We start from the raw sequence: 4,833 nt of genomic DNA, 5'->3' as shown, positions 1-4,833 counted from the left end.
TTTACAGGGAAATTGGCATGTACTAAAAAGCCAGCCATGAAGCCTAATACAGTACTGCATGCCTTTGATTCCAGGCCAGGGAGACAGGAAAATTGATCTCTGTGAGTTACCAGCCATTCGGTCTACATAGTGAGAGAGTCTCTCTATTTAGTCCTGGCTGTCCTATAACTCAATGTATAGTCCAGGCTGGCCTCAAATTCTTCTTCTTTTTTTTTTTTATTGTAAAACATCCACTATTTATTACCTTTTTTTTTTTCTAAAAACACAAACATGAGAACTGAGCACGGCACCCAGAGTGACTCATCCCTGCGGATGGGGAGATGCCAGGACAGAAGCTGTGCAGCTTTCCCTGCACCCCAAGTCTCATCTTCTTCACTCACTCCAGGGCTCCAACAAGGAAAGGAAACCACTAAGATTNCCAAGCACAGGAAGGTCACAACAACCTTAAGGCTACTGATGCTAACTGCCACACGCTGCAGTCTGTAACTCTAGCATATCAAAACCCACCACCAAACAGCTGCTCCCACCGACCCTCGNTGTCCTGACCAGCTAGCCTCCAGCCTGGCTTCTGCACACCACAAAATGCCAGCGCTGACATCCACATGCAGTGTCTGTATTCAAGTATAAAAGTTCGTTCAGGACAGCCCATGTCACTGTAGTGCGTATACCTCTGTAGTGTCTACTGGGGTCACACCCTTCGACAGGCTGGTCAAAGGTAACACAATCCATGAGCACGTACAGGTAACTGTCCCACCACCAAACTTGCTCTCCATCTGATGTGGACACCACCGCAGTCAAGGCCAAAATCTTGACATTAATAATGACATGGCCGACTAAATTTATATTCGTATGAAACAGGAGTTCATTGCTTAAGTAGAGCTTTCCAAAGGTACCGGGCAAATTCTTAGGAAGCATCCTGGGATGGTGCTGGAGGATCCTGGCTTTCAGGTTCTGGAGGCGGAGCTGGCACAGCTTCTTTTTTCTGGGCAGCCAGGAACTCATGGATTGCTCGCTCTATCTGTGGCCTGAAGATGTGGTTTAGTTTGGGGTCTACCACCTGGGAAATGATCCTGTCCACTCCTGCTTCCAACATACCCGACTGAACCACGCTCGGCCTCAGCCCATTTCGCAACTGGTTCTTGTTCATTGCAGGATTCCATTCCTGTTTGTCCAGATGTGTTGACATGAAATTATCCACCTTCTGCCTTAGGTTCTGGTAAGCTGGCTTAGTGTCCACGTCGGCCAGGCAGTCCCGGCGGAAGCTGTCAAACAGCCCACGGCTCTTGAGCTGCTCCACTAAGAGAGCGATGAGCTGCGGGTCTCCCGGAGGCAGCGAAGCGGGATTGACAGGGCCGCCCGCCCCACTCGAGCCCCCAGCCGGTCTGGAGGCCTGGCCCGCCGCGCCGGCTCTTGCACCGCCCGCGCCGGGCCCCACGCTCCGCGGCTCCCGGTTCCTTCTTCTTCCTCTTCTTCCTCTTCTTCCTCTCCTTCTTCTTCTTTTCTTCTTCTTCTCCTTCTTCTTCTTTTCTTCTTCTTCTCCTTTTCCCTTCTTTCTTCTTCTTCTTTCTTCTTTCTTCTTCTTTCTTCTTTCTTCGTTGTTGGTTTTTTGTTTGTTTGTTTTTTTGTTTGTTTTGAGATAGGGTTTCTCTGTATAGCCTTGGCTGTCCTGGAACTCACTTTGTACACCAGTGGCCTCGAACTCAGAAATCCGCCTGCCTCTGCCTCCTGAGTGCTGGGACTGGGACTAAAGGTGTGCGCCACCACGCCCGTTTTTTTTTTTTTAAGATTTATTTATTTATTATATGTGAGTACACTGTAGTTGTCTTCAGACACTCCAGATGAGGGTATCAGATCCCATAACAGATGGTTGTGAGCCACCATGTGGTTGCTGGGATTGGAACTCAGAACCTCTGGAAGAGCAGTCAGTGCTCTTAACCGCTGAGCCATCTCACCAGCCCCCGCTTCTGCTTCTGAAATGCTGGGATTAGAGGCATGCCACCAAGCCCAGCTTTATTTCCTATTTCTCTTATTTTTAGCCAAGATTGAAGGCTTTTTTTTTTTAACAAGGGGTGGTGGTAGGGGTGGGAAGGAGAAGAAGGGGAGGAAAGAAAAGGGGGAGGGAGACCCCAATCTCTGTCCTTATGGTGCTGACATTCTAGTGAGAAGACATCTCAAACATGAGAAATAAGTAATTGCAAGGGATGTAGTAACTTAGGAAGTGAACTATGTAGCACATGCTGTTTTGGCCTGAAGGATATTTATCAAGATGAAGAGACTGGCCGGGTTGGATACAGGCAGTAGGTAAGGAAAGGTGCAGGGTCTGCCTAGGCCATGGCTGCCCCATGGACACACAGCACCGAACCAGCAGGTACATGTAGAGCTGGGGAGCAGTCAAGCTCAGCTAGGAACAAAGGGTACCTCTGTTAACAAGGAAGGTGCAACAGAGCTGTGTGTTCAGGACCTGTGTATTCAATACTAGGCAAAAGGTGACTGATGAAGGAAGGAATGAGTGAAACCATTCATTTGTTCATACCAGCAGGCCCAAGTCCTTCCAAATTAAGAAGTGAGCCTGAAGCCTGGCATGGTGGTGCACACCTTTAATCCCAGCACTTGGGAGGCAGAGGCAGGCAGATTTCTGAGTTCTAGGCCAGCCTGGTCTACAGAGGGAGTTCCAGGATAGCCAGGGCTACACAGAGAAACCCTGTCTTGAAAACAAACAAACAAACAAACAAAAAAAAAAACAAAAAAAAGTGAGCCTGGCCCAAGGGTCTCTGTGCCTGTCATTTCTTCCATATCCACTGAGTTCTAGAACTCAGCTCGAATGCTCCTGGATGAACAGGAGGCAAGGAGGTCTGAAATCACTGAAGCAGATGTTACACGGGGCACATCTGGCCTACTCCATCCACAATTTTAGTATCACTAAAGGCAGGGGCCAAGAACAGAGATAAGGAAGTCAGTGAACAGTCTGCTGAACTACATAATAGTTTCAAAATTGGAAACTACCTAAATCTTCCTAAGTAAGGGAATATTTCATGAAACTGCCTAGAACACAAGAAGAAGTAGCACTCAATTCTTCTCTAAGAAGCTGGGGGGGGGGTGGTACATGACTCTGGTCCCAGGCAGATCTCTGTGAGATTGAGGCCAGCCAGGTCTATGGAGTAAGTTCTAGGACAATAAGGGCTACACAGAGAAACCTTTTCTCGAAAAAACAAACAAGCAATCAAACAAACAAATAAATAAAGTGAAAATAAAAAAATAAAATAAAAACAAACAACCCCCCACCTTTTTCAAGTTAAAAAGTTAATAGAAGTTATAGGCACTTCCTGCTAGCCCCAACAACCTGGGTTCCATACCTGGGACCCACATAGTGGAAGGACAGAATCCGATCCTACAAGCTGTCCTTTGACCTCCATATGTGACCCTCTCCCCAACACACAAACACACTTGTTGTTTTTTGTTTGTTTGTTTTTTTTTTTTGTTTTTCAAGGCAGGGTTTCTCTGTGCAACCCTGATTGTCCTAGGACTCACTCTGTAGGCCAGACTGGCCTAGAATTTACAGAGATCTGCCTGCCTGCCTCAGCCTCTCAAGAACTGGGATTAAAGACGTGTGCCATCACCACTCAGGGGCAAATAAATCTTTTTAAAAAAATGAGAAAAATAAATTGAATAGAAAGACCAACTAAGGGAATGAGAGAAGGCTCAGCAGTTAAAAGCAATGACTGCTCTTCCAGAAGTCTTGAGTTCAAATCCCAGCAACCACATGGTTGCTCACAACCATCCGTAATGAGATCTGATGCCATCTTCTGGTGTGTCTGAAGACAGCTACAGTGTACTTATTTATAATAATAATAAATAAATCTTTGGACCAGAGCAAGCAGGGCCAGAGGGAGCAGAGATCCTAAATTCAATTCCCAGCAACCACATGATGGCTCACAACCATCTGTACAGCTACAGTGTACTCATATACATAAAATAAATAAGTAAATCTTTAAAAAAAAAAAAGACCAACTAAAAGCCAAGCAATATAAGAGCATATACCACAACTAAAAGCATAATAAACTGTTCAATCTCACTCACAGTAACAGTCAATGAAAGGTTGCTTTTCTGTGGTGTTTTCTTACTGTTGTTTTGTGTTGCTAATATTTTGAGGGTTGCTAATTAACACTTGCAGGGTTTCTTGTAGTGCAGGCTGGACTGGAACATCATATGCCCAGAGGATGACCTTGAACTCCTGAGATGATAGGCCCAGATGCTTTTCAGTTTTAACCTACCTGACTGGCAAGGATTAAATCAAAACGAAACAACAAACAACACTGGACAAGGCTGGAGCTGGAGCACAGAAATAAAAAGCTAATCTGGTGTGTGAGATCTTGGGTTCCCATGTGTGCACGCACATCATAACACACTGTTATCCTACCAGGTGAAGAGCTAGACACTTTATATTTTGCCAATGAAGCTAAGCTAGTACAATTGCTATAGAGAACACTTAGCTAATATTTATTAAGGTCAAGACAGATTAATCTGCTCGTACACTGATAATGGGACTTCTAGGAATTTTTATCTTACAAACGCCAACATATGCAGAACACAGATTAGACAAATTATAGTATTATTTGTAATGGGAAAAGATTGGAAATTACCTAAATGTTCCCAAAGGCAGGAAATGGGTGATTAAATCCTTATAATGTTTTTATGTTTCTAGCTTTTTGTTTTGTTTTGTTTTGTTTTTTAAGACATGGTCAAGCCGGGCGTGGTGGCGCACGCCTTTAATCCCAGCACTCGGGAGGCAGAGGCAGGCGGATTTCTGAGTTCGAGGCCAGCCTGGTCTACAAA

At 45.2% G+C, this 4,833-nt stretch overlaps 1 pseudogene across 1 annotated transcript; it reads right to left on the bottom strand.

Moving 5' to 3' along the window:
• Positions 1–886: 886 nt before the first annotated feature.
• On the bottom strand, positions 887–1,456 carry LOC110307348 (annotated as a pseudogene). Its single transcript, XR_002379379.1, has one exon. The product of XR_002379379.1 is annotated as a biorientation of chromosomes in cell division protein 1 pseudogene (transcript).
• Positions 1,457–4,833: the final 3,377 nt, after the last annotated feature.

The sequence above is a fragment of the Mus caroli genome, chromosome 2, assembly GCF_900094665.2.
Source record: "Mus caroli chromosome 2, CAROLI_EIJ_v1.1, whole genome shotgun sequence".
Classification (NCBI taxonomy): Eukaryota; Metazoa; Chordata; class Mammalia; order Rodentia; family Muridae; genus Mus; species Mus caroli.
The sequence above is the reverse complement of the archived record's forward strand: the minus strand, read 5'-3'. Positions and strand labels throughout refer to the sequence as shown.